This window comes from Phasianus colchicus, chromosome 13 (assembly GCF_987193195.1).
Source record: "Phasianus colchicus chromosome 13, bPhaCol1.hap1.1, whole genome shotgun sequence".
NCBI classification, from domain to species: domain Eukaryota; kingdom Metazoa; phylum Chordata; class Aves; order Galliformes; family Phasianidae; genus Phasianus; species Phasianus colchicus.
Window position 1 is genome coordinate 1242744 of NC_143448.1, and position 12185 is coordinate 1254928.

Genomic DNA, 12185 nt, shown 5'->3' on the forward strand with positions numbered 1-12185 from the left:
TTAACCTCCAGTAATCTGTCACCACTCGGAGCACATCACCCAGCTCCTGCCTCCCCCAGCGCCAACGGAACAGGCCTTTTTCCAAACGCAATTTGCAAAAAACAGAAAAAAGTACTGAGCTCGAAAGTGAGTGGTTGTGAAGCCCTGAAATAAGAACCAGGAGCAGTAATCACCTAGCGAGTTGTGGGGTGTTTTTGTTTGTTTTCTTTTTTGTTGTTGTTTGCATGTTTTTTGTCCTTGTCCCGTATTTTTTAAAACTTTGCTTGGAAACAACAGCAACTCTGACTGCTTTCTTCCCCACAGCCCTTTGTTTAGTGTTTGTCTGCGCTCTCTTCACTGCAAAGTTTTCGTTTTAAATAAAGTGAGTCAACTTTATTGGGAAGTCTGCAACAGATCGGTCCCTGCCTCTGCCTGTTGCCTCCCCGGGTCTGATGCAAAAACAGAACAGCAGACAGTGATGAGATGGAAAATGGCCCCACGGTACCATGTTATTCTTCTGGGTTTATCCAGTTTCTCTAGGCTGAGCTGACTTTGAAAAAATGAACTTCTGCTCTGAAGAATGTCTCCTTGGTGAAGGGATCTGATTCCTGTTAATGCTAACAGATACAACTGGGGAAGAAAAATAACACTGACTGGATTTCTCATCACAGGAAGCATGCAGCATTGGACCAGCTGTTCTCCTCACTACCCCTGTGCAGCCCCAGTGCCTTAACAGGCAATTTAGGTCTTGAAGATAGAGAAGTTCCTACTTTTTTATTCCTAGCCTGATAGGGGAGGGGCACACAAATAAACACCTTTGCTGCATGAAAGGCTGCACATAATTCCAGGAGCTATTTACCCTGCTTGGCCACAGTGACTGGCCCCTGGCCAGGCAGGCAAAAGCAGCTTTGCAGGTGGTATCTGGGCAACATGGGAGGGAAAGCTGAGGTTATCATGTTGGAGGTGGGATACAAACTTGTGGGTATTCTGCAGCTTACCACACTGCTTTTTGCTCCTACTTTTTAGTACTGTATCAACAACACATGAAAACAAACTAGAATATTCTTGCTTGTGCTGTACCAAGCAAAAGCTCTTCCTAAAGGAACCTCAGTGATGTTTCCGCAAGCCCTTTCAGTGCGGCTCAGGCTACTCCAATGTTAGCAGAATTAGCTTGGTCTGCAGATCCTTGTGCTGTTGATTCATGGGATGAGACCTTCGTCTGTTCATCAGGCCTCTGGATGAGTCACCTTCAGAAAACAGAAATGGTCAGACTTGGAGGCACATTGCCTTCAGAGCCATTTCTTTTCAAAATAAGATCTGCTGTGTTTACAGTGCATGGAGAACTGAGGAAGAATACTACTAAAAATATTCAGAGTGGATGTTTTTGAGAAGGGGAATTTTCTTCCAGTGACAAGTCTTGTGTGCACTGTTCTTACCTTCTGTACCAAGTCTTTGAAATTTTTTATTTCCCCTGGGTAGCAGTATTTGATGAACAACTGTGTAGTACAGATGTTATATCATTCTCTAGACTTTGTGCATGTGAGACACTAATAAGTGAGACTCCTATGTATCCATTGATCTATGGCAGCTGCAGCATAATCAAACACACTGTTATGTATATACAAGCTACTCTATGATTATATATCCATTAATAAACTGTTTGCAAGATATAATTATGCATATTAAGTGTGAAATGCAATCCCCTTACGCAAGGTCTATGCTAATGAGTTATACAAAATTCATAGAGAGAGGGAGAAATACAGCTGATGAACTGATATTGGTCCTAGACTGATTTTTATTTCCTTACAAATGCAACTGATGCTCTCAACTGGAATATTTTCACTGAAGTCTTCCCACCAGTGACCTGATCAGTTCGTGGGCACACAGTCACAAGCAGAATCCATCCCAAAATGTTCTAATTCGCCCACGAAGCAGCCTTTCATGCCTAGCCTGAATAAATCAGCACATGGGTTCTATCTTATCTCCTGACTCCCAGACTAACCCTAACGAGGCATATGGGCAGTACAGAGGACTGCGAGCCATTGAAGTCAGTTCTGTGGATGCACATTAGACAGAGATGCATATATGTACCCCAAATGCAACAATATACAGCTTTTCAGGACTTGGCTAAGCCCAAAGTTAATACCTAAAGATCCTATGTAGCACATGGAGATAAGAGCCATACCGCAACAGCTAAACAAAATTTTGCATACTGAGTGGGAAGCTGCCTACCAGTTAAAAAATGCTAAGCATGGCAGGTATGAGCAAGGAAGCAGCACCTGATCTCTCTTTTCTCTAAACCAGTCTATGAGGCAGATGTATCTATTCATTCCAGAAACCAAACCTGGAGACCTTTTCCTAAAGGAAACTTCCAGCTGATGCTACTTGAACCATCTGAATGGACTCTCCCTTGTGGGAGCACAGCTCCTGCCTGCCCTTGCTGTTCACAGGCATTTGGAGTACTCAGTATGTGGGACACCTTCCCACATTGAAGTGCCTTCATAACCATGACGCCAGTGCAGCAGTAGCTGTGTTCATACTTCTGCTTCAACCTGGATCAACGTCACCGTGCAGAAGGAGCCCCGAGTCTTCACAGGCAAGCCTACAGGGGAAGCCAGAAAAGCAAGCATCCTTTCCACCATGGAGGTAGGGACACTTTCAAGGGCCTGTGCCGTTCACTCAAATACACTCTTCTAATATTTGTATACAAAAAAATCACAAAAAGACTAGTGACATTTGCAACTGTAGAAACCTGAAGAAGTAAAGTGTAACACTAGGTACACAAGTATGATGTAGCAAAAGCAGACTCTGATTATTGAGCTTGGCAATGTCTTCGAAAAACATGGTGCCAGAATGACCTGGAAATCTTTTTAAATTCTTTCAGTTAACCAGGGAAATACAGACATTTTTCTAGAAGCCAACACGAAATGAAACTTGAGAACATCAGAACCAATTAATCCTCTGATGAGGCAATGAGGTCTGAGCTGTACAATTAGTTGGAGAACTAAAACAGATTATCCCAGAAGGCCGCTTGACTTTTGTACTAGTTGGTGGGAACAGCAGTGATGAGTGAAGGAGGTGTACTTTTCTAGAACTCTGTTGCAATCTGTGTATGTTTTGACTATGCAGGGAACTATGCAGCTTTCATATTAGAAACCATTTTCCACTTTAACAGTTGTAGCACAAAGTGAAAAGAAGTATTGTGTGAAGTCAGAGTCTCTGTGGCCTAGTGAAACAGGGAGCAAAGCCAAGAGCCTTGTCCTGCTTAGCTTAGTCTGTTAGTGGACTTTGTGCATCTCTCTTTGCCTCTTATTTCACAGTTCCACCACCTATCAAATGATTTGTCATCCCCAGACGAAGATCTCAAAATCTCTATCTCAATAGCCAGGCTCTGTCATTATGTGTGATGTTGAGCAATGAGGAGAAAGTTTAACTGAGCACAAGATGTGACTCACTCAAGCCCACGTACATAAAAGGATGTGTTTAAAAACTGTCTTTGTGAATTTAGTTCTAAGGATGCTGCTAAGGCCATACAGGCCATAATTACAGCACTTGATCATATGCCGTTCAGGCAGAGTCTTTCCTGTATATTATCTACTGAGCTGCTAGCAGCAGTAGTGTCTCATTACACTGGATTTTTAATCCAGTCGAAACTCTATCAGAAGCATATGCCTGGCTTTGGGAGTGCCATGCTCTAGCAGAGAGCCTTTCAGACATTTCCGAGAGGGTTAAGTGCAAGATATAAAAGTGTTGGACAAGCTCTGTGATCTTGTAACTGTTCCTGAAGTCCCTGCAGATATCTAGGTCTCAGAAAGCAGCATGAGGATGGACAGTGCAGACAGTCTTGGTTCCAAGGCCCGGTGCAACACAGCTGCAGCAGCCTAGCAGCATGGAGGGGATGTGAAGTTGCACTCAGGACAGCTGAAGCTTTCTTCCACATGAGCAGCTCACATGCAGGACAGCAGAAGCACCTGGTCCTGCAGCATGGAACACGTTTAGTTTAAAGCACAGAAGCTAGGCACTCACAGGGATAGTTATTTGTGGGCTGCACTGGTGATAGTGAGGGAGAACGTTAAACGGGCTGACTCAAACCTCATTCTTGCTTCACATGTGTGTGTTTATCACTGAGTGAGCTCAGCATTATAATCTGCAATATGTATGATTTATACTCAGTACGAGTTTTGGAGGTGATTCAGTCTTGGTACAGATAATATCCAAGTGACACTTTAGACTGAAACAAAAGTATTCCTGTAAGCATTGAGCTAACCTTGTAGATCCAGTGGTGGGAAGCCATTGCATTCACTAAACTTTTTTATCTTTTTTTTTTTTTTTGCCTTCTTTATAGTCAAAACAGAAATGAACTTCTAGAAGTATCCAAGAACTTAAGACCTTGCCTTACTGAAACACAAATACTGATAAACTTCATGGTAGGGGAAGATTGTCATGGATGTATCTTAGTTGAAAATGTTTTGTTGGTGAGAAACAACGAAGTTTATGCTCAAAAAATCTCCCCTTCCCAAACTCCATGTTTGTTTAAAGTAGTCAAACACCACCACAGAGGACTTATTGGAACATTTTACTTTAAGCTTAATGAGAAGACTGTTTAAATCCCCTACTCTCTTTTTAGGAAGTTACCCTGAAGGCAGCAGAAGTTAAAGTTTTTTACCCCATTCAGTCCTCTTACTCACACTTTATCTGCCTTTATGACATGTGCCCAACTTTAAATTTGCCTTGTAACAGGCAGCAAAGCATCAACCTCCAAACCGCCAGGAACTTAGGAAAATCTTCCTCTTAAAGAATGCATTTAATTTTCAAGGTGAAAGCTGCATTTCAGAACTGAGCAGAGTTCTGTTGCCTTGTTACACACTGAACTCTTCACAAATCATGCATTCTCATATATCTAACTTGTGCTTTTGGAGAAATCAGCACTGCTCAGAGAGGGGAGACAAAGTCACACACAGCATGATGTCTAACCAGAGCGGGGCGAGCTACCGCCATGTACAGATGGATCCTGGAGAGACACGGATTCTCTCATTGAGGCTAATACAGAAAATTAGCAATATTTAAATTTGTGTCTCCAACCAAGTCCACAAGGAAATTTTCCTCTTTATCAGCACATTCCATCGCGGGCAGGTTTGGAGCGCGCTGGCGCAGGGGATGCAGACCGCTGCTTTCATTATGGAGTCTGCAAAGAAAGCTAACGAAAATAAAATACCTGGCTCTGCTCTGGGGCTCTACCTAACCCCATCTGCCTCATGCCAGCGCAGGGAAAGCAAAGCAAAGCCCATTCCTGGGGCGTGTGCTGCCGAGGGAGCTGCCTTTTCACCTTCTTTTAGTACAGTGCTGCTACTGTTTTTGTTCCCATTGATCTTATCCTTTGAGAATTTGGAAGAGATTTCAAAGAGGCAGGGTGTTGATAGTAACTTTGTTTTCATGCTTCTTCTCTGTTGCTGCAGCTATTTGTTTTTACTGACTGGGAATGGGGATGGCCCCAGTCCCCCCGCTTGATCCGAATGTGCCAGAATGAAGCCCCGAACTTCCCTCAGCTCTGTGTGGGCACAAGAATTTCCCCATGCAGATTTGATTGCACGTTACAGAGTGGAGGGTGTATTTACTGCTCCCGCTATGACTTCTCTACGGCTCAAGACAGATTCCTCAGCGTGCTTCACTGTAGGATTTTTCTATTAGATGTGGATTTTCTCCTCCAAATCTTTAACACTCTAATTTCTCTTCTGCGTTTTTGTGCCCTGCTCCCTCTGCCCAGGAAGGAGAGCAGCAAGATGTCTACAAGCCAATGCTACAGCAGCAGGAAAAGAGAAAAAAAAACAGGCACAGAGCAGCAAGAGGCTGTTCTTCACCTCTCCATCACCTTTGTGGTCTCCTTTAGCAGCTGCAGCGTTTGTAGATGTCCAGGGAAGCTCGAGACTGACCCACAGCACGGGGAGAAGCAAAGGTCACTTCCACAGCTTCACTAGAAAGAAATTCCAGTGGCTGCTCAAACCCCGTAATCCAGACATGATTAATGTGTATCGAAGGCAGATCTGGTTTCGTTGGAGATCCTGGGTCAGGAGCAATCTTAACTGGTGGGGGAGAAAAAAACTTGAAAGCAGAAGCAGGAAAAATACAGCTCTCATACAGAGTCAGCTCCTGTGGCAGGAACGTTAACAAATGACAGTATTATTCTACACAAAGACAAGCTGCTCTGGGGAGCATGGAAACAAAGGTGGGCTGGCTTCCTTCAGATTTGCACCTTTGTCTTCCCCTCTCACCCACACCACCTCAGTTTAAACCTCTCACAGGAATTTCTCTAAAAACCTCCTTCCCTCTCACCCTCTATTCTGCTGGAGTTTGACCTGCAGATTCAGCAATTTGTGGTGTAGGTGGATGGAAAGAGGGAAAAGAAAGCATGCAGACATAGTGATCTCCCACACCTTGCTTTGCTCTGAAGCCAGCATCAAACCAAGCCGCAGCATGGTGAGACTTTTAGCACAGAAAGGCCTTTCAGGACACAGAGAACGATTCTTGGAACCTCCCATGGGAAACACCTCTGTGTCAGACTGATAGTCACCAACCCATGTCCGCAGTGGGAGCTGCCACCATAGGACTGGCACCCAGCGGGCTGATGCCTGAACCACAGCCTGCTCCCACAGCTCACGTCCCTCTTCCTCAGCTCTGTAGCCTTCTGAAAATATCCCCAGCACATAGGTTCTCCTGCTCAGCCATAACACAGCAGCAGTGCTCCCTAACCTCGTGCTCAGAAACAGCTGAGATTTTTGGCTGCATTTTAAAACAAAAAGGCAAAGAAAGAAGGGGGTGGAAAACAGCTTGAGGGAAGTGCCTGGCATGGAAAAGCTTTAGCCTAAATAGATTTGGCAAGGTCTTAAGCAGTCAGACTACTTTGTACAATGAAAACCACCCAGCACTGTTGATCAGTGCGTCCCCACTCATAGGAACGCAGACACCACTTGTCCCTGCAGAAACCCACAGCTCACAGCAGATAAGGGTGAGCCATAAGGAACAGGTACTCTTCGCAGCAACGAGATCAAGATTAGATAAGAGAACACCTAACCCTAAAGATGTTTGGGGCCTGGGAGAGATTCCCTGTGAGACATCAGCTTCCAATGCAGGAGGTTGTTGGGAGAAGATAGAGCAAAACCATCCCTGTTGTGGCAAGGAGAGCTGAGAAGTGAGCAAGTGACACCTCCAGACACTCTGTGGCTTCTCTACGTGCATGCTAGCCATGACCAATAATGCCTTTCCCTTCATAGAAGGGCTTTATAACTGTTGAAGTGATCTATTGCCCATACCTCTGTTTTAACTGAGGTAATGTTTCTACCCCATCTACAAGACTTGATGAAACGGAGGCACATGGAGCCTGAGCAACTTGTCCATGCTCATCAACAAGCCAGTTCATGCAGGCTGATGGGCACCAGCATCTAGAGCTCTGCACTCATCACTTCTTGACCCAAATCATTCTTCTTTCTGGGAATTTCAGAAAAGTTCACACACAATTTTGCAGCCACTGATTGATGATGGAGTTCCTTTTTTTTTTTGGCTGCTGCTTCTGCCTTCGAGTGTATGTGAGCCCAGTGCCCTTCCTTGCAGCCACTTCATCCTTTCTTCTTTTCTCCGGCCAGGGGATTTCCACTGTGTTGTCAGACATAAGTTTGCAGACATCCCTTTTATCTAGCATTCTGCTCTGCATCTTACGGAGGAGAAATCCTGGATCAGAGGTTTTCCTCCCCGTTTTCAACATCTACCTTTCAGCTCTTTCCCTCTGCTTCCAATCTGTCAGGTTCTCACTGGATACCTAACATTCTAAAACAGGAATTCCTCTTTATTCTCCCTTCCTGTTCCTCCTGTCTCAGACACACTTTAATTGCAGAAACTCAAAGATAATTCATTTGAAGAAAAAAAGAAAAAAAGAAGCTACCCAAGAGTGCCAGAAGGTTCAGCAGAGAACATCCTGCTGCTGCCTAGCCAAGGGTGCCCAGTGAGCATCTTGTGGTCTGGGGAACTGCTTTGCTACTCACCTGCTTTAACAACAGCTTCCTCGGTGACATCATGTACCAACAAATCTATGAGCATCAGTTCTAAGCTCCATAAACCTTCCAGGATCCAGAAGTTTCTCTCATCTCACTATCTTTTAGGCTTCCTTTTTAGGTTAACTTCCTCAGCAGCATCACATTGTTTGTATGCTTTTATTTTGTTTGCCTCTAGATGGGAAACAGCCACTATTCATTCAGGATCTCATCTCCTTTTGCACTTTCCTGATTTCCCACCATGTTGGGTTCCAGCCTCTATCACTCCTTGTCTCACTCAGTTTGGCAACACACTCACTTTCCACTGTGGCATCTTCATGGCCTTTTTCTGCTGCCATTTCTGAGTTTTGTCCCTTATTAATGTCTTTATCTAGCAAGAAACTGAAGTAATCCTCATTTCCCGGGATGAAAACTGGGTGTGCCTTGTGTGCTACCACTTTAGGTCTACACTTGGCCACTCGATTTGGCCTTCTGCCTACAAGAAAAGCCAAGCACAGACTCAGGGGATTCCCACATGTGGCTTCCACAATAACCAGCCTGGATGTGCTTGTACAAGGACCATGCACAGCCATGCTCCAGGATTGGCCTCCTGCCAGCTCTGTCCTGGGTGGTGCAGACCTTTTTATCTCCAAAATAAAGTTTGCAGAACCATGCAAGGTGGCAAAGAAGCTTACCTACCCCTTACTTTTCAGCTCTTGTTTACTGCACCAAAAGCCTGGGCACTGCTCATTGGGAGGCCAGCAAACTTGTTCCTAGCAGAAATGAAGTCGGGCACTTCTGACTTTTGTCAGAGCTGCCAATGGAGCAGTTCGGAGCAGAGCTCTGTGGCCCAGCTCTCTATTTCAAGGTGTGCCATTACCCACTGCATTGTACATATTGCCAATGAAAGGCTGAATTTCATCAGGTTTATTCCCCTGTGTGTGGTTGGAGGACTTTTTCCGCATGGAAGAAGCTGTAGATATCTGAAAGTGTCTCCCAGAAGCAAATTCCATCCCCAAAGCACAAAGCTGGAAAAAACCTCCACTTTCCATCCTCTGCAAAAATCCTTCGTCACTTTAAATTCAATTAATCCCAGCCCCTGAAACAATCTCTTGCGAGACTGATGGCAGAGCTGGCAGAGGCAGCCTTCTCTTTTGGTGGACAGATCTCTGTGTCAAAGCCACTGCCATCCCTGCCTAGGCACAGGGCAACGCAGGGTCCTGGCAGTGCCCTCCTGTGGGGCTGCTTCCCACCATTTGTCACTAAAGTACATTTAGCAACAGCAGCACTGCCAGCAAACAGCCCAGGAGTAGCATGCAGTGCTTTTGCTTGCCACTTCTCTCCTGCCCGCGCACTGTTTCATGCAAAGAGCATGCAAAGTGCTTTCTTTGCACGGCAGGTCTGCGTTGTTCTCTTCCTGAAGCCACCTGTGATCCACCTTTTCATGCTTACGTAGGCACAATCAAGCACTGTGAGCAGCTGCCATACGGAGCAGACGCAGGCTGTAGGCACCTCCACTCATGGGGTGAAAGCAACAGCCTCCTCCGCTCTGTTGTTCAAACAGCAGTATTTAATGACAAACAAGCGCCCTTCTCTGAGGAAAGCAATGCTCATAAAAGTGAGAAAACAGGATCCCCCACCCCGAGTCATTAAGCACAAGAGGCTGCGTTCAAAGCGCAGAGCAGAGGTGTGCATGAATATGGACATGAGGACGGGTCTCTCGGTCTTGATTCCTGCAAGCAGCCTTTGAACTGAGGAGGAAGTGCTCGTGGCAATGCAGGATGCAAAGTGGAGCACACCTTTCTCAGTATGAAAACACATTCAGCCAGAGAGCACGTGACTGCTCTGGGAGATTAAAGGGAGGCTGGAATTCAGCACTTTGTCTTCCACAAAGTACTCGTTATTTTCTGAACCTCATATTTTAAGGAAGGAAAAGACCTCACAGATCCCAAAGTCCAACCCCAGCCCACCCCCACCATGCTTGCTGCCCACGTCCCACAGTGCCACATCCCCACAGTTCTTGGACACCCCGAGGGACGGTGACTCCCCCCCTCCCTGGGCAGCTGTGCCTCTACATCTCTGCTCTTTTGGAGAAGAATTGTTCTTGATATCCAAACTGAACCTCCCCTGGCACAACTTGAGCCTGTGAACTGGGGCATTTCTTCTGCTCATTCAAACACTGAACACTACAACTGTAGCAGAGAACTTGGGATCGTCTCCCACTGCTGTCCCACCAGCTCAGGAGCCCCAACACCAAGCCCTCCCTTTACCTTCCTGCAGCACGTATTAGTGTCTAGGATGGATGGTGTTTCCTTGCTCTCAGATTTAGCAGTGCTTTGGAAGCTTGTGGAATATGGTGGACTCTGAGATGTTTTCCTTGAACAGAGGATCAGGTTGCATTTTAGTTAGGAGAAATAAACCCGGTGGAAGTCAGGCAGTGATGGATTAACAATTTCCTATTGCATTCTCAGGCTTGCTATTCATTTCAGGTGGAACAAATTTGTGTCAGTTGAATAATTCCATGAAGTCATTGATTTATTTGGAATTTAAAAGTATAGTAAAGAGAGCATTCAAAGAATTTTAATCAAAGACTATGGTTCTGATCAACTTCAGAATTAAAAACAAACAAACAAACAAAAAAACCCACAACCCAATGGATGAGCTATTCTCCAAGCTGCAGCAATTTCCAAATGTTCCTCTGTCCCAGCACAGTTTACATTGTTCTTCCCTGGTCTGTTCCATGGGCATTTCTAATTAAAATAGTTGTAGGAAACCAACATCAGACCCCCTGTGCAAAAATCGAGTGCCCCTTGGAACACGAGCACATTTCCGTGGTCGTGTTGTTACCCTCTTGAGAAGGTTTTGCACAGTGCAGCTCACAATGGAACTCTCCAGCACTGAGGGGAAAGACAATTGCTCCTTATTTAGGCTAAAACAGAACAGAAGCAAAAGCAGAGGCTTATGGCCAAGTGTGACAGTCGTGCTCTGCAGCTATGGCTGGGGTCATGCAGCTCTCTGCCTGCGCTGCTCTTTACCATGAAGATGCAACAGAGCCACGTGTGTAATGCTCCTGCCCCACACGGGTCCTGCATGCAGAGGGGAGGGTGTTTGGCAGTGCTTTTTGGGGCTAGGTGCTGGGGGCTTCCTGCTGAGCTGGGTGCTACATCCCCCACCTCTGGCCAGGCTCCAGCCAGCACCCAGCACCCATGCCTCTGCTTCTGCATGTTGCAGAGCTCTGGAAGTTTGGGATGACTCTCAGGCTCACAGAAAGCGGATAACAGATGTACATGAACACAGATTTATGTGGGGAACAGGGCTGTGGATCTTCAGGATTTAAGTGAGGATGTGAATCACAGGTGGCACTGCAGGCAGCAAAGGCTTCAGCCAGGTTCACCCTCCATTAATTAAAAAAGGCTCAGTCTTCTTCCAGGTTAAATAACTTCATCTAAATAATGACCTTTCAACACACACAACCCAATAAATACAGCCTTAGGATCACATATTTACTATCCTCAATAAATACAGCCATAATTTCAGCTGCCAACTGGTTATAGAATCATAGAATAGAATCACGGAACCATTCAGGTTGGAAAAGATCTCTCAGATCCCCAAGTCCAACCCCAGCTCCGCCACCATGCCTACTGCCCACGTCCCTCAGTGCCACATCCCCGTGGTTCTGGGACATCTCTAGGGACAGGGACTCCCCATCTCCCTGGGCAGCTGTGCCACTGCATTATGAAGAACTGTTTGCAAGAGCACAACAACCATCGCGGGCATCCAAACGCGATGCTAGGATGGCATTTCAAGTTCTGAAAGTGCTTGAGTCCTCCTACAGTCCCTGTCAGCCCTGACCTCCAACCCCAGAACTAGGTAGGACCTCACCCTGGGGACCGAGCTGCTGGGAGCGGGGATGGATGCTCTGAGCACAACCACAGAGGTTCACAACCCCTTCTGTGCATAGGGGAGCACACTGCCTGCGCCTAATTGGGGCTGCTGACGGACTCCTCACATCAGAACTACTGTTTGCATTATGGCTCTCTAATAACATATCCTCTGTCTTGGAGCGTACGAGGAAAAATGTGACCCTTTTCAACTTATCTGCTGGCTAAAATTAGTGATTTCTGGTAGTAATGCATTTCTTAAATTATGTCCAGCGGGGCAGAAAGAGCCTCAAAAACACTTCTC